Source organism: Heterodontus francisci, chromosome 15 (assembly GCF_036365525.1).
Source record: "Heterodontus francisci isolate sHetFra1 chromosome 15, sHetFra1.hap1, whole genome shotgun sequence".
In the NCBI taxonomy this organism is placed as follows: domain Eukaryota; kingdom Metazoa; phylum Chordata; class Chondrichthyes; order Heterodontiformes; family Heterodontidae; genus Heterodontus; species Heterodontus francisci.
This window is the reverse complement of record NC_090385.1, coordinates 69,637,185-69,663,722: the sequence shown is the minus strand read 5'-3', so window position 1 is coordinate 69,663,722 and position 26,538 is coordinate 69,637,185.

Below are 26,538 nucleotides of genomic sequence, written 5' to 3'. Positions count from 1 at the left end.
GGGCCCTCTGTTGTTTGTCATATATATTAATGACTTGGATATGAATGTAAGGGGCATGATTAGTAAGTTTGCAGATGACACCAAAATTGGTGGTATAGTGGACAGTGAAGAAGTTTGTCTAAGGTTATAACAGGATATAGATCTACTGGGAAAGTGGACAAAGGAGTGGCAAATGGAATTTAACGCAGACAAGTGTGAAGTGATGCATTTTGGGAAGTTAAACCAGGGCAGGACATATATAGTGAATGGCAGGACCCTAGGGATTGTTCTTGAGCAGAGAGACCTTGGCGTGCAAGTACATAGTTCCCTGAAAGTGGCAACACAGGTAGACAGGGTGGTGAAGAAGGCATATGGCATGCTTGCCTTCATCGGCCGAGGCATTGCGTACAAGAGTTGGGAGGTTATGTTACAGTTGTACATAACGTTGGCTAGGCTGCATTTGGAGTACTGTGTGCAGTTCTGGTCGCTGCACAACAGGAAAGATGTGATTAAGCTAGAGAAGGTGCAGAAAATATTCACAAGGATGTTGCCTGATTTGGAGGGCTTGAGTTATAGAGAGAGATTGGATAGGCTGGGTCTGTTTTCCCTGGAGCGAAGGAGGCTGAGAGGGGACATGATAGAGGTATATAAAATTATGAGAGGCATAGATAGGGTAGATAGCCAGAGTCTGTTTCCCATAGTAGGGATGACTAAAACTAGAGGGCATAGATTTAAGGTGAGAGAGAGGAGGTTTAAAGGGGTAAATTTTTCACACAAAGAATAGTGGGTATCTGGAATGAGCTGCCGGAGGAGGTGGTGGAGGCAGGAACAGTCATAACATTTGAGAGACATCTGGACAGGTACTTGAATGAGCAAGGCATAGAGGGATATGGAATTAATGCAGGCAGGTGGGATTAGTATAGTTAGGCATTATGGACGGCATGGACGCGGTGGGCCGAAGGGCCTGTTTCTATGCTGTACGACTCTATGACTGCATGACTGTAAGACTTTCTTGTTTGAATCATTAACACACAACTTCACCCCTGTCTCAGCTCATCTGCTGCTGAAACCCTCATTCATGCCTTTGTTCCCTCTAGACTTGACTATTCCAACTCACTCCTGGCTGGTCTCCCACATTCTTCTCTCCGTAAACTTGAGGTCATCCAAAACTCTGCTGCAAACGTCTTAACTTGCACCTGCGCTTGCTGACCTACATTGGCTCCCAGTCAAGCAAAGTCTTGATTTTAAAATTCTCATCCTTGTTTTCAAATCCTGCCACAGCCTTACCCCACTCTATCTCTGTAATCTCCTTCAGCCCCACAACCCTCCAAGATATCTGCGCTCCTCTAATTCTGGTCTCTTGTGCATCCCTGGTTTTAATTGCCCCATTGGTGGCTGCGCCTTCAGTTGCCTAGGCCCTAAGCTCTGGAATACCCTCCCTCAACCTCTCCACCTCTCCACCTCACTTTCCTCCTTTAAGACACTCCTTAAAACCTACCTCTTTGATGAAGCTTTAAGTCATTTGACCTAATATCTCCTTTTGTGGCTCGGTGTCACACTTTGTTTTATAATCCTCCTGTAAAGTGCCCTGGGATGTTTTATTACATTAAAGGTGTAATATAAATATAAGTTGTTGTTGTTGCAAACACACTAACTTAAACTTACAGTTTCTTTTGACCTGCGATTTACAAGAGCACAACTCCATGACTCACTCAAAAGGTTGTTATGCTTAATGGGGTTAATTTATTTGTACCCGTGATTGCACGTTTAAAATGGACGCAGATTTTAAATGATTACAGAAAAATTAAAATGGTTACAGAAAATGATTACAGATTTACAGGTTGAAAAAGAAGATAATTAAAAAACAATGGAACTGCTTTGTTACTTTACTCCAAGCAAATGAATGCTTCAACAATGTTATTCTACACTCTGCTAGTAACTGCTTCAAGCATATCTAGCATTAGAAGGCTCAAATATGTTGCCAACTGGTCGTATAATCAGTTGAAGTGACCAGCGCCCGTTGATTGCAGACTCTATTTCCGACACTCGGTCGGATATGAGATCGAGTTCCTCCTTCCCTTGACTGCATTGTCGGTCTCTCACGACTGCAGCCAAGATCTCCAATGTGTACAACCTCTTATACCCTCTCCAGGAGTTGAACGTGTGTTGCGATATTGACAAGCCACACCATCCTATGAAGCTTCTTTCAAAAGCACAATATGTAATTATATTCTGTGCCCTTTCTTGAAACCAGGATTTGGATCCACTGGAGAGCGTGTTCGCAACAACAACTTATATTTATATATCACCTCTAATGTAAGAAAACGTCCCAAGGCGCTTTACAGGAGCATTATAAAACAAAGTGTGACGTCGATCCACAAAAAGAGATATCGGCTGGGATTTTACGGGTCCCACCTGAGGCGTGATCGGAGGTGGGGTGGGGGGGGGGCATGGAGAATCGCGATGGTTAGCGGGGTGCGGGGGGATGGCAAGGCGGAGGGCCTGTTGCCTCCCTGTTGTCCAGCAATCTTCCCGGGGGTGGGATAGGGCGATGATGGCCTTCCCACTCAGAGGCTAATTGAGGCCTTTAAGTGTCCTATTAAGAGCCAATTAAGGGCCTATTCCTGCCACTCTCTGCTGGGATCTTACCAGCGATGGGGGGGGTGGGGGGGGGGGTGGTCTCTGCTGTGTGGGCAGGATGCCTTGTAAAAAGTCACCCTCTCTGCGGGCTTGGAAGGGGGATCTCTCCTTGGTCGGCAATTTCTGGCCTAAGGAGGACCCACACTGGGAACCAATTCACCCCCCGGGATCCCCTCCCCCTGGACTGCAAGACCAACCTCCATTACCCTCGCCGGGCCCTTCCAGACTGACCCCGGTGACCCTGCCTCACTTACCTCTTTGCCAGGGTTCCAGCACTGGGCCTGGGTCCGAGGCCTCTCCAGAACCGGCGAGTGGCCACCGCTCCCGGTGGTGCTGCCGATACTGTGGAGCTGCCGACCCTGTGATTGGCCAGCTGCTCTTGGAGGCGGGATCCCCATCCCTTTCAAGTCTTTAAAGGGATGAGGATCCCACCTCCTAAAATTATGACAAAAAATGACCGGAGGATCACTCAGGGAGGACAAAAGGCAGAGGTGGGGTTCCTCCAGCCTTTTTGGGCAGATGCCGGGAGCGCCGCCTCCAGCACAAAATCCAGTCCAATAGGTCAAATGACCAAAAGCTTGGTCAAAGAGGTAGGTTTTAAGGAGTGTCCTAAAGGAGGAAAGAAAGGTTGAGAGGCGGAGAGGTGTAGTGAGGGAATTCCAGAGCTTAGGGCCTGGGCAACTGAAGGTGGGGCCACCAATGATGGAGTGATTAAAATCACTTTCTCCAGTAATTTTCCATTATGTGAAGCCCCTTGCAGTCAATCTTCTGGAAAAAAGATCTTTGTATTTTGCTGGAACACTGTGCTTCATTTTATCGAAGTTGCATGTCTTTCCAAGGCCTTGTCTTCATAAATTCAAATACCAGTATCTCTCGCTTGCCTGCACTATCTGTGTTGTTTTTCTGATCACATTTGTTTTAGTCTCTTGGCTCAGCAAGTTAATTGGTAAATTTCTGTCTTTCCAAAATAAGCCCAAACAGATTTTATTTCCAGTGCAGTTCAGCTTGTGCAGGGCATGATGGGAAATATTGCCAAGCTTTTGCCATGAATTTGTTTAATTTCTTTTATCCTACAAATTTCAGCCCCATACGGTTGTCAAAGAAAATAATCCCATAATTTCATAATAAAGAAATGGCATCATGTAACCATAAAAGAGTTTACTGTAAAGCAATGATTTGCAGAACTGTAGATGAAAATACAGAATCAAATAATGCAGCACACAGACAGACTGATATCATGATTCCTTCGAGGAAATATCGAGGTGACATCTCTGTACAAGAAATAACATAGGCAGCATTCCTCTTCAGGAAAAGTAGGATATCACATTGCTATAATGGAATAACAAGATGGTTTAGAGCTATGCAGAGTGGTGCGAAAATATGGTGTCATAATGTTTTGGGAAGAGGCTATCACAGTGCTGAGGAGGAGATGGACAAGGTTTTATGGTAAAAATGAAGGAGGATGCCACAGAATTAAAAAGGACATGGATACAGAGAAGGATAAGGAAGAGAATAATGGCACAATGCTGTGGATGAGGACAAGGAGGATGGTGTATGACTAAGGAAGAGGATAATAGCACATTGCTTTGGATGAGGAGAAGGAGGAAGCCATGGAACATGGGCTATGGACGAGGAGCCAACAATGCTTTGATAGGAAACTGAAAGTAAGCATTGTATTATTTTTTGGTAACAGGCCTAAAAAAGTTAAAATCAATGACAAGTTATAGGCACAAGGTGTTCCTTATGAATTCTAACCCATGTTAGAGAGGATCAGGTTTTACTTTAATCCTATGACTTACATCAACAGTAATCAAAAGGATATCTTCTGGGCTTTTCAAACTATGGGGTAAACAACAAAAAAATCAAAGTAGGTTGAAAAGGGGAGAATAATTTGAAATAATTTCAGATTTAGTCTTTGTTATGGGGTGATAGTCATAGTGCACATGTATAATGTTGCTTCTTGTTTAATTGGTAGCCATGGGTATGAAGTGAGCACAGTTAGTACTTGTCCCTTTCATGCCAGATTGCAACCAAATCACAATGCAGATATGAACTGAAACGTTGTCACCATTAAGCAGCAACTTCAGTGATTTAAACCGATACCCAGCAATCTGCCAGTGTCAACTCTGTAAAGTTAGACTTTCAAAAATAAATTTATAGATGAATATAAGAGCCTCTCACTATCATGAATTCACGTTCTCTGGGTTACACATTTAATGTCAATTACGACAAACACATCCATGGAATCACATCATTTATTTTGCAAAACATACTGAACAGGAGAATGGAAAATGACATTAAAAAGCCATGACTTTTTTTTAAACAATCTTTAAATGACAGTCCACAAGTAATTAATGTGTCTAAATTAAATATCTTAGAGTATTAACCCTTAAAGGACTGAAATAGCAGTACTTGTTGTACCTCCTTTAAGGCATACAAAAGGCATCTACTGTGGATTCTGAGAATTGTTGTCGTTATCGCCACGTTGCTGCTAATTGCCACATCGCCTCCCATGTTACCTGTTAGCGTCACTATTCATTGCCAATTTTTGTTCATTGTTGCTTTTTTTGCATATCGTGCTGCATAATACATACATATATATATATATATATATATATATATAATTTGGTCATGCTAGTTTGATGCAGACAATCACTAACCCCTCAATGCGGCTTAACACACCCCAGAATTGCAGTTGCTCCTTCCTTTGGAGGTACAAATAATAATTAAAAAGGTTAATGGTATGTCAGCCTTTACCTCAAGGGCCCTGATAAACAAAGAGGTGGAGTTATGCTACAGTTCTGTAAAGCTCTGGTTAAGCCCTATTTTGAGCTCTGCGTTCAGTTTTGGGCACCACACCTCAGTAAGGATATACTGGCCTTGTAGGAGGGTACCACTCACAATCACCATATTGATACCAAGGCTAAAAGAATTAAATTATGAGGGCAGGTTGCATAGACTAGGCTTACATTTCCTTGAGTATAAAAGAATAAGGAGTGATCTAATTGAGGTGCTTAAGATTATTAAAAGAGCTGATAAGCTAGATAGAGAGAAATTATCTGTTCTGTTAGGGGTAGTCCAAAAGAAAAGGGCACAACCTTAAAATTAGAGCTAGGCCATTCAGTGTTGATGTCAGACAGCACATCTTCACACAAAAGTAGTGGAAATCTGGAACTCTCTCCACCAAATAGTTGTTGAAGCTAGGTCAATTGAAAATTTCAAAACTAAGACTGATAAATTTTTGATGCGTATCAAGGGTTACGGAACAAAGACGGGCAAATAGAATTAAGGTACAGATCAGCTCTGATCTAAATGAACGGCAGAACAGGCTTGAAGGGTTGAATAGCCTACTCCTCTTCCTATGTTCCTTAGATGTACAGTAATCAAATTCTCCCTGAAGCAGCACTAACAATTATTGTGCCCAGTGACCTATTTGTGTGAGAACAAGCTTTTTCAATCTGTCTGTAGTGGGGTCTCCGATAAAGCTCCATTATCTGGGAGTGAACCCCTGACAGATTGAAAAGTAACAGCACGACAGGAATTCAGTCTATGAGCAGAAAACAATAATGGTTTAGGTGCACGGCCTTAGTCAGTGTGAATGTGTAGTCTTTACCCATTGTTTTCCCTGCTGAGAGGTCCGTGTGCAATATAGTGTAATTTCATAGTTGCCAAAAGGGATGAAGGAATTTTAAAAAAAGGATAGCATGAGAACAATAAGGGGAGTATTAAAACATTAACAACTACTGCAGCCAACAAATTCCCTCTTGTTGTTGAGGTCCTCAGTCTAACCAGGTGCTAAAATAAACTAACATTTTTGAAGCCAGTGTGGGATTCTGTAAAACATCCACAGATCAACACAAAGCACAGTGAATAACATCAATGCCCATTGATTTCCCCCCCCTCCCTAAGTAAGTTCTTCAAATGAGTCATCAACCTACAGGTAATTCATCAACAAAGTCAGTTCTGAAAGGGTTAACATTGTTCATTGTTAACATGCAATTTCAACTGCAATGCTTTGCACAAATAATAACAAATATTCCCATATCCTAAAGCTACCAGCACTACCAAGAAATACTCAAAATTATTTGACAAGACTGATTTTTTTTAATGCTTTTCCATCATTCGGTGATTAAAATAACTGTTTAATTAAGTGGTGCTCTTTTGCACACTGTAACTGCCTGTGATTTGAACAGATTACTGTGAGACAACATTTGACAAATTACAAAGCTACTTATACCCGCTGAGCACATAAACAGCACAACAAGCTTTCCCCATTTTATGGTGCAAAAAATCCCCACATCTAATATACATAGCAACTTTCATTGTTTTATAAGCAGTCATCATACAGCAGATTTAATACAGTTTTTACAGCTTTGAGTGACTAGTTAGCTAACTCTACATACAGTAATCCCAAACAAAACTCCATTAAGTCTTTATTTTCTTCTCCTTTCCCTTGCTAAATGCTTTCTTAGATTGTCATGTATCCAGAGAGTCTGGAAATTGTGCATGTTACCTGATTTAACATAATAACAAACAAGAGGCTCTTCCCTTTACGTCACAACATAGTAGCAAGCCATTTGGTATTAATCTGAATTTCTGGGTGGAGAAGGTAGTTCTTCAATTCTTCAGTATAATCTGCAGGTACAACTCGAGGGTCAGTGTCAAACACTGCCCACGTCTCTCATCAGTTACGTGTTGCAGCGGCCCTAGAAGATTCAGTTATAAGACACAGTAATGCTGTATAGAATCGAACAGTTTATCTTGTAGAAGCTGATAAGATTTGAACTCCTATAGGATTTTATGCAGAATGTCCTATAAGATACTTTAATAAGAGCAATCTGTACTTTAATCCAGAAATCAAACATACAATATAGAAATAGTATATCAGATCACTTCTAATTACCTGTAAGTATATAAGCTTTAAGTATAAAATGTATGTTACATTTCAATACATTGACTTCAAACTACTCTACATATGTCGTACATGAGCTGCACACATAACGGCATTCAATCCTTTTCAACTTAAAAACAAGATCTACTTTGTCAAGAATAAATACAATTTTAGGTGACTTGGTAGCATGGGGGTAGAACACCAAGTACAGTGGCTATAAAAGCCAGGGCTGTTCATTCCTCAAATCTGCTTGTTGCTGTTATTAAGATGGGTTCCTGGATGGAGTGCCTCTTTAATGTAAGGTTGTGCACCTGTTTCAGGGAGGCAGATCATCAGGAGGGTTGGTAAAACTTGACAGTGTCAGCTCTCCTGCTGCAAGTGTTTCTTCTCTTCCCTGATCAGAGTGGCACTGATACAATTTATAGAAGAAGTCCATAGTGCAGACCATGTGTATTCTAATGTGTTTTTTTTTTAAACGATTCATGCGAATCATCACTCCACCGAGAAGTGCATTCCTTGTACTGGAAGGTACCAAGGAATTCCAGTGTACTGATTTTATCACTGATCAAAAGCGACACAGATAAAACTGTTTTAAAAGATCAGTGGAAGCGAAACTGATAGTATTCATCCAGTCCATTTTCTTGCTGGCATTTTCAGATTAGTGTCTGACATCATTAGCTCCAGAAAGAAAAAGATGATTCTGGCTTGCCACCGAGCTTTGGTGCAATATTACTGCCCACAACAATTGCCTTTCTGCAACACAAACATTTTCTTCAAGTGTTTGTGATGTAATGGCACAGAGAAGCTGCTGATACACAGCTTTATACACTACTCATTTGGAAGGCCTGCCTTACTAAAGGTGTACGGGTGTTTGCCAACGTATAGTACTGCAAAGCAGGCTTGTATATTTTGAAGTGTAGGCTCAACATAGACTAAAAGCAGCAACTATATACATCCTGGCTTCAAAGCTTCCCAAAAGTTGCTTGAAGTGTTTTCTAAAGCTGGTGCTCGTGGACATAGGGGGAGGTGCCACCAGACACTGGCCCCTGCTGGTTTGGCGTAAAGTTTGCCAGGGGAATGACCTTCACAGGATCCTCGCTGCTGCAGTGTCTCTCCGAGTTGCTGTACAACTGCTGTCTAACGCTGCCTTGGCTTTTGTCAATGTCGTCCTTGTTGCTGGCTCTCCCCAGAGTGTGCCTCCCCTCTGACCTGCCATTTCTGCCCCAGCTCTGTTGAAATCCAATGGACGGCAGGGGAGGGTTAGGTTGCTGGTACTGAGTCAGCGATGGGGGCATCCAGCAGTTGTCAGAGTGACCGAGGATGAGGCACTCCTGCGTGCAAGTCTCCGAGGCTTCAGCCAGCACTTTTTGAAGAGACACTTCGACACCTGAAACATAAGCATAGATACATAATGAATCGGCTCAGCAGATCCACAGGGAATAGATGTATTTTACTAATTTGTACAGAAAAGTGCCAGTAGAATCATTTGTTCAAAAAGAGAACAGGAAAGGCCTTGTTGTGACGGTTGAACATTGTGCAAAGAGACAAGACAATTTAATAGCCTTCTGTGTCACTAAGAACCCTTTGTCATGTCAAGGTGGGATTAGGCTGCACTACATCACAGAGTATTTATATTTACAGGTCTCCAGTAACACCAAGCATCTGCTCATATCATTTACATTTGTCGTGGCTTGGTGTCAAGTTTAATCAATCTTGCATTTTTTTATTTACATATCTACATGCCATGGTGCCTGACAGTTTCTGGGACCAAGGTCATTCAAGTTAGCAAACCCAGCCCATCCACTCTAATTAGCAGAATTACAGTTACATGAATTAAACACAAGCTAGACAGGAAAGGATACTGCTTCAAGTGTGGTCCTAAAAATGAACTCATTCAGACATGTGGTAACATAATATATGTCGTAAATTACATCAAATTCACAGTACAGAATCAAGCCATTTGGCCCAGCAGGTCCATACTGGTGTTTATGTTCCACATGAGACCCCTCCGACTTTACTTCATCTAATCTTATCAGCAGATGCTTCTATTCTTTTCTCTCTCATGTACCTATCCGGCTTCCCCTTAAATGTATCCATGCTATTCGCCTCATTTACCCCATATTGTAGCATGTTCCACATTCTAACCACTTTCTGTGTAAAGAAGTTTTATCTGAATTCCTTTTTTGGAGTTATTCTTGGCTATCTTATAGTTATGACTCCTATATAAAACGTGCATTGAGCTTACTAGCAAGATTTCAGCACTGTTCTTTCCCCTCTTCCTTTGTCTCATGAAGGCACTGCCTTATGCTGGAGTGAAGATCCAGGTTGCAGATTGCCCCCTTGTACCACACCCAACAGGCCATTCCTCAACTGTGTGGCTGGGTAGTGAGCATTACCAGGCTACCGTATCACCTTGGACATAACAAACAAGTTTGATCATGCCCAAGGTCAATACACAGACTATCCACCACCCACCTGACTTTTCACCATTAAGGTTTTCAATGCAGCAAGGTGATTTTTGCAATCCTGACAAATTAAACCTTCCACCTAAAGTGCAAAAAACATTTCACAGATGATAAGGTCTGAGGAAACAGAACTCACAAAAGCTGCTCATACTTCAGCAATTCAATTGTGATGAATTGGTCTGGATCTAAAGAATAGGAGCATCAAATAACCACTGCTTCTAAATTTCAAAAGAATTATTTATAACTGCTATTGAAATGATGTCACTTTAGCTCATGCTACATTTATGTTAGCACCCAGAATAATTCAGCTATGCATTACCCTGTCATAGGTATTCCCCCGAGTGATATTTATGCTATTGAAGATCGCAGATGTCAGAATCCAGGTGCAGTGGGTAGACAGCAGCATATTGCCATTAGGTCACCATGCTGGCATCACCTGTGGCGACAACTGTTTTATTACCCTGTGCCAATATCAGCATTAGTCTGATATGAACACATCACTTAGAGAGGGTGAGCTTGTGGAATAAGGTTGCCCAGTTTTCAATGCCTTCTCAAATAATATACAACCTTCAGTATAACCTGCAAGTTGTCATAATGTACTTGGCTCCTCCGGCCACATGAGCAGAACAGCTTTAGGAGAAGTCATACGTCGCCACTTGACCTCCTGTGGCATTACTCAAGAACAAAAATGAAATAGGTTTTTGATTGTCTCCCTGTTTGCGTCCTACTTTTAATTCTGATTCCTTTTGGCCAATTTTTCTATCTGACTTCCAATTCTTCTGTTTCCCTCTTTTCTGCCTCTATATTTTTCGACAAGATCCTGAGAAACTAAATATAGAAAATCTGAGTTGTCTGGGAGGCCTTGGGGCGAAGTGACTTAAAACACAGCATCGATCTAATGATTGAAGTTAAAAGACTAAAATCAAAGTAATGATCATATCGCAAGCCCTGGTCATTGTTTTAAAAGCCTCAGAATAAATAGGTGTAGTGGGGTGGGAAGCAATTTGACAAAAAGACTCACAGGTGTCACTTTTAACCTAATTCACCAGGTGGGAAACTCATGGGATCAGGTGGAATGCTGATTACACCCCACCCAATGGGGTCGATTTCAACCTATCCCACCAACTGATGGGATTGCGTGCAGTATTGGTTTTACATGCCGTTCAATTTTATTCTTCATTGAAATCAATGAATAATATTAGACGGGTTGTAAAATCAGTGTTCCATCTGATCTGGTGAGATTTCCACCCATAGGGCTGGATTTTACCAGCCCCCTGTTGTCAGAGGACGTGGTGGGGGGCCTGGAAAATATCTCTGGGAGAGGCCCACCATGGGCCTCGATGCTGGGAAGGCCCCGCCCAATATTATCGGCAGCGGCAAGGCCTCGTGGTGGCTCCCCCGCCACTCAGCCGACTGCTGGAATTCCCGCACCTTCGGATTTCCGTTCGGAGATCCAAGGTGGAATACTGGTGGGGAGGGAGGAGAATTGAAGTTTTCAGGGCTGTGGGGGAGTGGTGGGGGGGGGGGGGGGGGAAACGGCAAAAACTAACGCGATTGGTGGAGGGGATGGTGGGAAGGGGATGAAGGTTAAAGTAAAAAGAGTTCGGGGGGGAAAGGTCAGGATCGAGAGTTTACTTTTTTGTGGGGGGATGAAGAGCACAAAAAATAAACTGATTAGTCATGGGGGAGGGATGAGAGGGGGGATTGGCACCGTGAATAAATGTTTAATTTAATTTTTTAAAAAGCTGTGACTTTAAAAATGTAAATGTAATGGAAGGGCCTGAAGCCCTTTAAAAATGGCACCAGCGCCTGTTTGGTGGCACTGGACGCCGTTGCTGGGGACGCAGCGCCTACCCCCTCTACATCATCGGGGACAGACAGTCAGCCCCCTCCATGTAAATCAGCCACCATGCTAAATATTGCGGCGGCTCCATGGCTGACATCTCACGTGTGTGCCACGCCATTTTGAAGCTTGCCGCCGAGATCGGCGGAGAGCTGGAAACATTTCGCTCGTAGAGCTAGATTCAAATTGCACCTCCCCACCACCACCACCACCCCCGACCCCCATCTTCTTTTTGAAGCACTCACAAAAAACTCAAAAATGGTTTCCAACTTCCCACTGGAGACTGCTGTAAGTAAACAAAGAAATGGAGCAAACAGGAAACAAATAACAAAATAACAGCTTGGTGAGGACATACAATAGATACAAATTGATTTGAAGGGAATTCCTATTGAGTATACTCAGGGATGTGGAATATGTCAATATTGATTTGTTTTTTGTGAAAAGGTGATAATAATGATTTATACCTATCTGCCTGCGCCAAATATATGTTCTTCACATGCATCTTAACAAACTTTCATTCTTCCCGAAAAAGAAGCTTTCTGAAAGAATTTTGTGAATTACAAATCTTACAAATAAGAAAGCTTTGAAAGCACTTTGAACAAGACAGAAAGTGATATGAAGCATTTATAACAAAGTATACTGCAGTGGAGTCTTCATTATCCACTAGCAAAGTGCGGACTCCCAATGGATAATGAAAATTGGTGGGTAATTGAGAGTCTCTGAATTTTCCTCGTTGCATGTATGGCGCAGCAAGGTATGAGAAAGAAAGTGAGCCTGATGCAGGTGACAAAGGAAACATTGTGTAGTTTTCATTCATCAAGTAAAGGGAATGAAACAGTAATGACAAAAGTGGCTGTGCAAACAGACATTGTTTCCTGCAAATCTGCGTCCTCCAAAACTTCTGGCGAATAATCAGGGAGCATAATAATTGGAATGTGAATAATAATCAAGACTCCAGTGTAAATAGAAACAGTACCTCAGGGTGTCATCAGTTAGGAGGTAAATATCAGAATGCTAAGATTATAATAATATTTTTTTAAATCCTAAGAACTAAAGTAAGATACTATACTTGTAAAGTTTTACATTGCTATTAACTACACAATAACTTGAAAAACATTTAGGACTAAAAGGAAGTTGAGCTGTTTAATATTTGCTCCATGTACCAGCTCTTGTGTATTGGTGTGTGCATGCAGCATTGTTTTATAGTGCTTTTCATCTGTAAATGTGATGAAAATTTGAAAAGAAATCAATGTGAATTGCATGCACTGAAGAGCTATGATCAGTAAGAATTCTAAAAAGCCATGCATTATACATAACCATTACAACAGAGATCTCTCTCAAAACAACAGCTCCACTGCCATCATATGTTACAGTGGCTTCATACTAGAATAAAAATGAAACACTACATTAAAACTTTGCTTTAGAAATGAATATCATTGGGCAATCTGAATTGATAAAACCTACATTTTTGCCAACAAAGCAGTTCAGAGAAGCATAAGAGGAAAATAAAATCAATATGTCTTAATTCGCATATAATCTAGGTAGCAGCAGGGAAATCAGCCTCCCCTGGTAGTTAAAACAGGCGTTTTCTCCATGGAAATGAAATGAGTAAGATTGTTCCCGTCCCTTTTCCTGGCCTTTGTCAAGTTTCTGTATGTAATATTGATGCTGATAGCCTTCCCTGGGGAATAACATCTCATTCATCTACTTCAAAGGCAATATTAAACAATTCAAAAGGATTTTATTCAGGCTTAATGTAGACCTGCCTCATGCGTTAAACTTCACCTTGTGCAGCGCTGCGGTTGGACACCCTTAGGATGTTAGGAATGAAATGAAAGACAAAATTAATTCTAGGTGTCAAGAAGAATATACTACTAATAGTTTAGGCCCCCTAATTACAGCATAAATAAAAAGGAACTCTGAAAAGCACCACAAGAGACTGCTGATTTAAACGTGTGGCTTTCGGTAATTATAGGTTAGGTGGGGGGGTGGGGTGGCAAGGAGTGGTGGGGTGGGCTGGGTGGAGGTTAAAGCCTTAAAAATCAGATTCCTGATGCAAACCTGCCTCTAACTCGCCCAATTCCGGCTTTACCTGAGGTGGGAAGGTGGGTGACAATGTTTCCTGTCAGCCATGCAGCAACCCAGAAGTAATTGTGCAGACCACTCACAAATTTAAGATTTAAGACACTGGGCTGGATTTTTCAAGCTTGCCACGATTCTTGGCAACGAGTTTCAAGAACGGCATGCTAATGTGGCAGCTCATTTACATGGAGGGGCTAGACCGCCAGCTCCCGATGACGTGGAGGGGGCGGATGCTCTGTCCCTGGCAACGGTGCCAGTGCCACCATGCAGGCATTGGTGCCATTTTTAAAGGGCTTCAAGCCCTTACAAGTGATTTAAATTTTTTAAGAGAAATGGATGTTGCAATTACATTTAAAAATTTAATAATAGATCGAAGTCCCTCTTCCACCCCCGCAATGACCAAACAATTTGTTTATTGCCCTCTCCCCATCCAAAGAACTTTTCTTCGCATCCCGAACTTCTCCCCCCACCGAACTTTATTAACTTTTCCCTTAAACCCATTCTCACTATCCCCTCAGCCAATAGTAAAAGTTTTCCCCATCTCCCCACTTCCTCACCAGTGTTTTGCCTCAGATCTCCAAAAGAGATCCGAGATCTCGGGACTTCCGACAAGCGGCTGGAATATCAGCATGGGACAGCTGTCAGTGACTAACATTTATTTAAATATTTAAATTTAATTTCCATCGCCCTGCAGAAGGGGGGCTGCCACGAGGCCTCTTTGCCGCTGGTAAAATGGAGCGGGGCCTTCCTGTGTCAAGGCCTGTGGCGAGCCTCTCCCGGAAGTATTTTCCAGGCAGGACCCCCTGCCACAATCCCCACCATTGGGGTACTGGTAAAATCCAGCCTACTGTGTATGCAAGGAATTTAAAGGTACCACGGATTCAAACGAAAAGGCCACGTAGAACAAAAATAATTGGTGGATGGGAAGCCTATCTCCTGCAAGGAGGTGGGTTGGAATGTTATATATGATAATGAGGCTGCAAGTTTAACACTGGCCGCCCAGGTTTCATGAGCATTAGGGAACCCGACAGCTACATCCAGACAGATCTGGGAGGTGAGTACCTTTACACCTCCCTTCTGGATCTTCATGTCTGCCTGAGGAACCCTCACGATTGGGCAGCACACACCACCAGCACCAAACCTCCCCATGAGCACTCCAATCCTTCTATCGCCCCCTACCAGGCCTCCTATCCTCCTTCCCCTTGGCCCCACATCACCGCCACCTCCCCCCAACCCCCCCCTCCCCCCACACACCCCTCTATCCCAGACCTTCGATCTGACCCCTTCAGGACTCTGAACCAGCCCACTAGGCCATCGATGCTCCCAATACCAGGCCCCAGATATCTCCCTCAAGCCCCCAACCTCCCCTTCTTGATGAGGCCTCAGAACCACCACACCCCCCCACCCCCCCAGCTTCCCACCGTTGGACACCTGACTTTCCACCTTCCCCTCTCCCTACCCCTCCCCAGGATCTACAATCCCAACTCTGAGTGAACCCCCAACCTTCCCCACCTCTAAGATTGCTCCCCCCAACCCCCAGCATGAACTTACCATCCGGCTTCTTGCCCGACCAGAAGCCAAGCCTTTCTATTAAGCTCTGCCTCTGGGCAGAAAAATGATTGATGACATCACACACACACAGTGCACACTGTGTTGGGGAGTCCCAACTTCTTGCATCTCCACATCTTTCGGGAGCCCAATATCAGCACCCACCACCCCCCCCCCCCCCCCCCCGCCCCCACACCCACCTCACTGTGCCCCTCCCCGCAAAACCTTCCCTGGTCCCAATGGGTCAAGTAAGTAAAAATTCAGCCCAAAGTCACTTTACTGTTGCAGTCAAGGTGACGATGTGGTCACTTTTGCTAGTGAAAGTAATTTGCAGGCGCCGACCTGCTAAGACTGAGGCACACATTATTTCGCCACATGAACATTAAAACTTAAAATTGTGGCTTGGAAGAAAAGAGGGCCCATCACAAGGAATTGCCAAGCCCCTGACTGGAAAGACATTTGCATGCTAGCAGACAGTGTTGGAACAAAGGACCCAGTCCCGGCTTCTCTAATACACAAAAGACCTGGTCAGGCCAGTTTAGTTACATACTAACTGGCTTTTTTTTTACTTGCCACAGAGCGTTTGAAAGGCATAAAGCTGTTTGCTCTTGGACTGAAAAGATCTCTCTCCTATCTGCTCCCATCACTTTCTCACGGAACTGAAGACCCATTGAAGACCCAGGAACCCAAGAGCGTAAAGTTGCCTACAGTGAACAAGGTTTAAGAAGAATACTGGGCCCCAATGAAAAGCAAGAACTACTTACAAAAGGACTATACAGTGAGCTCAAAGCACAGTTACAAGGTATTGCCTCAAACTGTTCTACTTTATCTTTTTTTCTGCTCTTTTCTGTCTCTATTTGCATGTGTATCTCGCATATGCATGCTAGCGTGGGGCACGGCGTGTATCTATAGGTATTAAGCAAATTAGAGTTTAAGTTTATGTTTTAATAAATTTCACTTTTCTTCTTTAGACTTCAGAAAAACTGGTTGTGCTCATTTCTTTGCCTTATGGTTGGAAAGTGGTGAACAAGGATTCACCAAGGGAGAGCTCAAAATACAGTGTGTTTAAAATTAAACCCGGTTACAGTAAGACCAGGTGAAGACAGTAAAAGACCCCTCGACACCTTTCTCACCTGGTCGTAACAGAACTTTGGTTGCTAGCGTCCGGGATTTTACCCACAGACAAACGAGAGAAATTGGAAGGGAGAAACCAAATTGTTCCCAATCAAAAAAGAGCAAGATTAATACAGGTTTTCTTGTGGTTGTGTGCGATTGAATACTAACATGTCTGCAAGTCACGCGAGTAGCTCTCCAAGCCAGGGTGAAGTAACTTGGGATAAGTTGAAAGCATTGTCTATGGAGGAGCTGAGAAAAATGGCTGAGCAGTGTGGGATCACTGTACTTGGCAAGGCTAGGAAGTCTGAACTCCTAAGGCTAGTGGCCCACCATTTTGAACTGAATTAGAGTTTAAGTTTTAATACATTTCACTTTCCTTCTTTAAACCTGAGAAAACCTGGTTGTGCTCATTTATTTGTCTTATAATTGGAAAGTGGTGAACAAGGATTTACAAAGGGGGAGCTCAAAACACAGTGTGTTTAAAATTAAACCCTGTTACAATAAGACCAAGTGAAGACAGTAAAAGACCCTTAGACAGCTTTCTCACCTGGTCGTAACAATTGCAATAGTTGTACCATATCACTGTCTCTTTATAACAAACTGGAATTTAAATTGTAAAAACTCAATGTTACCAAGATTTCTCAGTAAATTTGCAGTCTATTTAATTCCTTATATCCCCAATAATAATGAACCAAAAAGCTGATTTAATAATCAGGAAAGCTCTCAGATTTCTCACTGGACTCCCTGATGGCTCGCCAAGCTTATTCCATCAGTTGCTGAGTCAAGAATGCTCCAGGTTCAATTATTGGCTTATGCTGAGGTAGTTGCTCTTGGCCAAAACTTCAGGAAAGGCACGGAAATTGGTCTCAGGCTTAAGCACAGAAAATGACCTCTCTCCACAGGCAAAGATAACAGAGGAGGACAAGATTGTTTTCAGCTTGTGATGCTCCCCATAGCCGCTTAGCCTGTTGACAATTGTAATGAGAAGCTTTTTACGTTGTCTGATGCAACAGAAATGAGATGCGTGGAGTTCAGTTGATTGAAGATCTCAAACAGGTTTATTAAATGTGACAGGAAGCTTGTTTACAAGTACAAAAAGGGTTTTTGCCATACTTCCGACATGTGGTGGAGCAGCTCCAAGGAAATTCCTGACCAATGCCCTTAGCAGGATAGGGGAAGGAATTTCTTATAAAATTAGATTTCTGACCCAGTGAACTGCAAATTGTCAACAGTTTTGTTTCATGTTATGCATATCATTTAATGCCTTCCCAAAGGTTTGTGGGAAGGTTTCAATTATTTTCCTCAAATTGATACATGCTCCATGCTAAGATTGAAGCTGATACTGCATTGTCCCTTTTCTTGCACTTTGAGCTAATCTTAACAAATGCTTATTTAGTCACTTCTTGACTTTCAGTAACCTTTCAGACACTCTGTACATCCTGACTTTATAAAAAAAAATAACGCGCACAAAGCTTGCAAAAGACTACTGAACAAGGTCAAAAAGGGCATGGTACAACACTTCCAATATTCACTTTCCATCATGTTATCTATTAGATACCAATATTAATGCTGTCAAAGTATACACCAGAGTTTCAGTGATGTATGCACAAAATAGCATTAATATATAGTTTGATATATATTTAGATGGAGTAGTGCACCTAGTTTTGGTCCCATCACATGGTGGGTAATATAATGATCTTGGAAAAGGTTTGGAAGAGAGCTGCAAGAATGATTCCTAGCTTAGTTACTCAGATAGGTTTAAAGAATTGGGTCTATTTACTCGAGAGCAGTGTAGACTCAGAGGCAACCTGATGGAAGTAAATAAAATTATGAGAGGGGCTGGATTGCATGCCTGGACAGAGATCGCATCATATAAAAAGTAAGTGAGTTAACAGATAATGTATGCATGGTCTATGTAATATCTGGGACTAGATTTGATCGTCTGAGAAAGACAGTGAGGAATTTTCCTGTCTTTTTCCCTGTGGCTTTATTTTCTTTTATCTCCTTACCCAGGAGATTACATGGCTGCAGGGAATAGGAGGTGTCTAGTCATAGTCAATATACCCTGTAAGCTGTCCCCTTTAAATTAACATGTGTGCATGACTGTGCATGAATTTAAAGTTACTGCACACTGAAATGAACAGGCTGCTCATAACAAAGAATTTAGAGGGGACATTGGTCATGATGATTCAGGCATCAAAAATACAGGGCAGATTCGATGGACCATCTGGTCTTTTTCTGTCCTTCATTTATGTATGCTTGTATAATTAATTCATACTTCATCATGTGCATCAACAGAAAGGATCAGCCATTTGGGTTTACATGCTGTGAATGCCTGATGTCGAAAGGGGAAATGGTTTGATTTCACTGATGTGACCAGTAAACTGCTTAGTGTATATTCACCAGACATTGGCACCACTACAGTAAAGCTTATTAACAACAATGCATTTGTCACCTTGGTTGTGAAATTCTTCCGGTCGATAATTTTAAGGAAATATCAGCATGAGTGCAAACTGGGGAATTTTTTTTTTATACACCAACGTCATCAGTAAAATTCACCCTCTTAATAGCTTTAGCTTAGACAACTAAGAGAAACTCAAAATACCAGCAACATTCCTCTAATTTGGAAAGATAGGATACAGAAGGAAAGGCAGGAATCATATCCATCAAAGCTCTGTATATGGAGTGTACATGTGTTCAAGTGACGCTCATAATAGAAGCAAGATCTCACACATAGGGAAGCAATATAACAAATTAACATGAATTAACATGGTGCTATATAAAACTACGATGCCACGGAGATTGAAACTATCAATAATTACAAAGAGGAAAAAACATCAAAATCTATCAGTCCCAGTTGCTGTGGCTGCATTTTATGTACACAAGACTGTATGAGAGGATATATATTTATATATAGATACACACACTGTTATGAAAGGACTTCCTTTTCTTATATTTTTGTGAGAACTCGTGTTTTAAAATAGTGGTAATGGATTCCTTTGGAGGATTGAAGTGATTCCATAGATGCTTTTTTTTTTAAAAGGTCACTGGAAGGACTTTGGAACTTTGTTTGAAAACACTTACTGGAAGTCACATGTCTTCAGCTAAGTAAACAGCAGGTGCCTTCTGACTGTGGGAGGTGTTTACAGAGGAGTGACATGTTAAGATATATGGTGGTCAAGAATTGGTTTCGGTTTGGATATTGTTTTGAGTCAGTTGGGTTTGTAGCCTGCTCAGAGAAGCACCCAGCTCATCCTTTCTCCACCTCTCTGAGAAACCCTGAGAATCCAGTGTGTGATAGCTGAAACCCCTGATGCTCCATATCTTATCCTTTTCCTTCAAGAATTAACAAGTATTTGGCCAATGTATTTTTCTTTGTCTTTTTTTGTAAAGTGATCTCTGCAGAGAAAACCTCTTTTTTTCTTTAACTGGTGTGTGTGTGACTGTTGGGTTAAGTTAGAAGGAAATGTTTATATTTCAATCTGTGTGTTAATGCTTTGCATCTTTGCTGAATAAATCTTGTTTTATAATAAATTGATAATTTTATTGTATATTAAAGAAACCTGGTTGATGGATTTTATTCTGAAATAAAAATAGAGTATATAATTGGCCGTATTGGTAACTGGGTAAATATTGAAATATATGCTGTGACCTGTGGAGAAATGGAACTAGCGAAAGACAGTACACTCCTCCCACTTCAGTCAAAACACACACACACATATACAGAGTTTATGTATCTAAGCTCTGACTGCAGTGCTCGAGACTACAGCAACATTATACAGTGCTAATGAAAGCTGGCTTTTCTCAGAAAACAACTGCTCCCAGGCAAGTTATTAATTTCGAGAGCCGAGACAGAAAATTGGTTCACTTTGGCAAATATTTTACAGGAGAGTCAGACAAATAGGGTCACCCAACACCAATTGGGACTTGATTTTGCTGTAAGGCAGACTGAGATAGTGTGCCTAGTATTGAAAAACAATGTTTTTTTTTGTCTGGAAAAAAAACGTTGTAATGCTGTGTTCTGCATTTTGGACAATCCTGGTTAACTTAACTTTGTCAGAAGAAAATTATTTCCCAAGATAACATCATCTTTAGCAAGATATAAAGACCTTTGTGACCAGATTTGTAATTACCAAATTTATCAAAAAAGTAAATATTTTTATATTGAAAAGTCTTGTGCCGATAATAATGCAAAAATGTAAGAATGCATGACTTTGGTGTTCTTTCAGTCAATATGGTTTGAGAACCAGAATATTGTTCCTTCATTCAATTTTACCAGGTCTTAAGAAATTGTAGTAATACAGCAAGTTAAGTATAAAACTTTCGAGACACTTCTTCAATGTCATTGACTGCGAGAGCAATGTTGCAATTAGCCAACCAATCCAGACTGGTTAAGACAGCCTGCAAAATAGAAGTTGTAAGGTAAAGGGAAGCTCTTGAATGGTGCTGCATGTAAAGTTGTTTTAATCTTAATAAATCTATTCCTTAATCATTCAATATTGTATCATATTGAACCATGAAACAAGTTCAATGCAATCATGCTAATCAGATATCAGCGGACACTGTCCATTCAGTGATTTTGATTTTTTTATTCATTTCATGGGATGTGGGCATTTGTAGCAAGGTCAGCATTTGTTGCCCATCCCTAATTGCCCCTGAAAAGGTTAAACTGCTGCAGTCCGTCTGGTGCGGGTACACCCATAGTGCTGTTAGAGAGAGAGATTCAGGATTTTGATCCAGCGACAGTGAAGGAACAGTGATATATTTCCACGTCAAGATGATATGTAGCGTGGAGAGGAACTTGCAAATGTTGGTGTTCCCACGCACCTCCTGCCCTTGTCCTTCTAGATGGAAGAGGTCGCAGGTTTGGAAGGTGTTGCCAAAGCAGGCAATGGTGAGTTTCTGCAGTGCATCTTATATATGACACACACTGAGGCCACTGTGCATGAGTGATGGAAGGACTGAAAGTTTAAGGTGGATGGATGGGGTGCCAATCAAGCAGGCTGCTTTGGCTTGGATAGTGTTGAGTTTCCTGAGTGTTGCTGGAGCCTGCACTCATCCAGGCAAGTGGAGAGTACTTCATCACACTCCTGACTTGTGCCCTGTAAATGGTGGACAGGCATTGGGGAGAGTTACTCGCCACAGAATTCCCAGCCTCTGACCTGCTCTTGTAGCCACAGTATTTATGTGGCTGGTCCAGTTCAGTTCCTGCTCAATGGTAACCCCCAGGATGTTGATGGTGGGGGATACTGCGATGGCAATTCTGTTAAATGTCAAGGGGAAATGGTTTGATTCTCTCTTGTTGTAGATGGTCATTGCTTGGCACTTGTGCAGCACGAATGCTACTTGCCACTTATCAGCCCAAGCCTGAATGTTGTCCAGGTCTTGCTGTATGCAGGCACAGACTGCTTCAGTATCTATGGAGTTGTGAACGGTGCTGGACATGGTGCAATCATCAGCGAACATCCCCACTTCAGACCTAATGATGGAAGAAAGGTCACTGATAAAGCAGCTGAAAATGGTTGGGCCGAGGACACTACCCTGAGAAACTCCTGCAGTGATGTCCTAGGGCTGAGATGATTGGCCTCCAATGACCACAACCATCTTCCTTTGTGCTAGGTATGACTCCAACCACTGGAGAGTTTTCTCCTTGATTCCCATTGACTTCAGTTTGGCGAGGGCTCCTTCATGCCATACTCGGTCAAATGCTGCCTTGATTTCACCTCACCTCTTGAGTTCAGCTCATTTCCCCATGTTTGCACTAAGCTTGTAATGAGGCCTGGGGCTGCGTGGCCCTGGCAGAACCCAAACTGAGCACCAGTGAGTAGGTTGTTGCTGTCTACATAGCGCTTGATCGCACTGTTGACGACGCCTTCCATCACCTCACTGATGATCAAGAGTAGACTGATGGGGTGGTAATTGGTTGGATTGGATTTGTCCTGTTTTTTGTGGACAGGACATATTTTTCAAGGTTGTCGGGTAGATGCTAGTGTTGTAGCTGCACTGGAACAACTTGGCTAGGGGCATGGTTAGTTCTGCAGCACACGTCTTCAGTACTACAGATGGAATGTTGTCAGGACCCATAGTCTTTACTGTATCCAATGCCTTCAGCCGTTTCTTGATGTCACGTGGAATGAATCGAATTGGCCAAAGATTGGCATCTGTGATGCTGGGGACCTCAGTAGAAGACTGAGATTGGCTGAAGATGGTTGCAAATGCTTCAGCCTTTTCTTTTGCACTGGTTTTCTGAACTCTTTCATCATTGAGGATGGGGATGTTTGTGGAGCCTCCTCCTCCTGTTAGTTGTTTAATTGTCCACCACCATTCGTGACTGGATGTGGCAGGACTGAATAACTTTGATCTAATCCATTGGTTGTGGGATTGCTTAGCTCTGTTTATTGCATACTGCTTCCACTGTTTGGCATGCAAGCTGTCCTGTGATGTAGCTTCACCAGGTTGACACCTTATTATTTAGGTATGCCTGGTGCTGCTCCTGGCAGGCCCTCCTGCACTCTTCATTGAACCAGGCTTGGTCACCCTGCTTGATGGTAATGGTAGAGTGGGGGATATGCCGGGTCATGAGGTTACAGATTGTGGTTGAATACAATTCTGCTGCTGCTGATGGCCCACAGTACCTCATGGATGCCCAGTTTTGAGCAACCAGATCTGTCCTGAATCTTTCATTTAGCACGGTGGTAGTGCCACGTAACATAGAAAACATAGAAACATAGGAGCAGGAGTAGGCCATTTGGCCCTTCGAGCCTGCTCCGCCATTCATTATGATCATGGCTGATCATCCAACTCAGGAACCTGTTCCCGCTTTCACCCCATACCCTTTGATCCCTTTGGACCCAAGAGCTATATCTAGCTCCTTCTTGAAAACATACAATGTTTTGTCCTCAACTGCTTTCTGTGGTAGCGAATTCCACAGGCTCGCCACTCTCTGGGTGAAGAAATTTCTCCTCATCTCAGTCCTGAAAGGTTTACCCTGCATCCTTAGACTATGACCCCTGGTTCTGGACTCCCCCACCATCGGGAACATCCATCCTGCATCTACTTTGTCAAGTCCTGTTAGAATTTTATAGGTTTCTATGAGATCCCTCCTCACTCTTCTGAACTCCAGCGAATATAATCCTAACCGACTCAATCTCTTCTCATTCGCCAGTCCCACCATTCCAGGAATCAGTCTGGTAAACCTTCGCTGCACTCCCTTTATAGCAAGAACATCCTTCCTCAGATAAGACCAAAACTGCACACAATATTCCAGGTGTAGCCTCACCAAGGCCCTGTATAATTGCAGCAAGACATCCCTGCTCCTGTAGTCGAATCCTCTCGCTATGAAGGCCAACGTTCCATTTGCCTGTTCTACCGCCTGTTGCACCTGCCTGCTTACCTTCAGCGACTGGTGTACGAGAACACCCAGGTCTTGCTGCATATTCCCCTCTCTCAGTTTATAGCCGTTCAGATAATAATCTGCCTTCCTGTTTTTGCTACCAAAGTGAATAACCTCACATTTATCCACATTATACTGCATCTGCCATGCATTTGCCCACTCACTCAACTTGTCCAAATCACCCTGAAGCCTCTCTGCATCCTCCTCACAACTCACCCTCCCACCCAGTTTTGTGTCATCTGCACATTTGGAGATATTACATTTAGTTCCCTCATCTAAATCAATATATATTGTGAATAGCTGGGGTCCTAGCACCGATCCCTGTGGTACCCCACTAGTCACTGCCTGCCATTCGGAAAAAGACCCATTTATCCCTACTCTTTGTTTCCTGTCTGCCAACCAATTTTCTATCCATCGCAATACACTACCCTCAATCCCATGCGCTTTAATTTTACATGCTAATCTCTTATGTGGGGCTTTGTCGAAAGACTTCTGAAAGTCCAAATAAACCACATCCACTTGCTCCCCCTCATCAACTCTACTAGTTACATCCTCGAAGAGTTCTAGTAGATTTGTCAAGCATGATCCAAGATCCATGCCTGCAGTGTCATTAGCTCATCATAAAAAGGACCAATTACATTGGAGAAAAATAAGTTTCAACGGCGTACAACCACCAATACATTCGCCTTTCCCCCATGTCCTAACCTAAACTTCAATACTAATTTCACAATGACATCTGTATTTGAGCTTTACTCGATAATCTTTGGGGTGAGGAAACACATTTCACTGTAGTTATCTCCCAGCCAGGCCCACACATTGCTTTGTTGATTGCAGTCCCATCTTTCCCATTCATTCCCTTCAAATCTTGACTTTGCCTCCTGCCCCTTTCCAGATCCAGACAGGCCTAACATCCCTGACTACCTCAAGTTGACTTCAATCCCAATTCCCACCCCCCTCCCTATCCCTATATTCCACCCAGAGAGGTCTGGCTTTCCAGTTTCTTCTGGACTCCTCCTCTGTGTTCACTCCTGCCTCCCACATCACATTTATTCCTTTCCAACCTTGTCCTCCAAAACTGCCCCCTCAAACTGCAGACTTTCTGCCTCTCTGCTATCTCTCATTTCCAGTTTCTCTACTTTTATCTCTTGAGCTTCTACATGCCATCTGCACTCCCCTGGCCTGGAAGGGTAAGGATTAGCTGAGTCTGGCATGGGACAAATATACATGGCATTTGGAATTGATTTGGGCTATGTCCTCTGACAACTGTCATCCACTGGCAACAGGGAGTTAGACTACTTGATACTTTGTTGCATTTGAGTATATGTCCCAGCTGCAGCCAATCCCTCGAGCCGATTAATATCCCAGACCTAGGCAACCAATGACCAACAAGAGGGCTAGGAGTGAGTGAGGACATACAGAAAGAAAGAGAAAAACTCACATAAAGAAATAAGATGTGTGAACTACTACATATCCAGACAATTGGAGACATACAGAAGAGGAGCTAGTGAGGAAGGAAGAACTTATAGCAAGATAAAGGGAAAGAATGAGAAAAAGAGTCAGAAAAAAAGAAATGACAATAGAAAATGTGTGTGCACCATAGAGAGAATGGGGAGGGAGGGTTTTTTTACGTTATAATTACACATTGAAAGATTACAGCAAGTTAAACTTATCTTGAATAAATAAAGATTATAGCAGCTTTTGGCTAATGTCATATTCTGTGCTGCTCTAGGGGATAAACACATCGAACAACTCAAATTTTTATACAATAATATGCTGTTAATGCCAAGGAGTTTTGATCTACAAATGAGCGGAAAACACAAAACCTGAATCCAAGCTGATCAAAATTTGACCTCTGAATTAATTCGGAACAATCTGTTATCTTCGGACAGTTCAGTTTTGGAGGACCTTCGCCGTTGTGTAAAATGTTGGGCGTTATGCAGTCTCGCATTTAATAAGTAGAATTTACATATGATCTATAATTCTTGTTTATGTACGTGAATGTAGGGAAACAATCTATCACCTCACATCAATTTCACCCACGTAAGACGCATGTATATAATTAACCCTTATGGTATATTCCTCGCTCCTTAACATTCTGGAAATTGCTGTATAATAGAGTAGATAGTCTCGCCTACACTGAAGCAACTGGGCATTGGGCGAAATTAAAATGAACATTTGGGCAGCTATGCTTTTGAGTCCTATTACATCAAACTGATTTACTACTCAAGTGAATCCCTGAAGCAGCTATCTGCCATAAATCTAATCTTAGGATTTTGAATTGAAGCATTAACTGCAATGCTTACTTTACCATTTTCCAACAGCAACATCCATTTTGTTCAAAAACTTTAGGTTACTAAAGGATTATACTGAATGCATAATCAGATAATCCAGCAGTTTGAAATCCAAATCCAAGGTAGGTGCCCCTTATACTGCTGAGGGTAGCCTCCTTTGACCTCCCTTTTGCAGATTCTTTATCAATATTATTCCAAAGTTTCCTCTGCCCAGTATTCAGTATCCATCTTCCATCATTATTGGCTTCATGGACTTGTTACAATAAACCCGAGCAGGGCAATTTATCTTA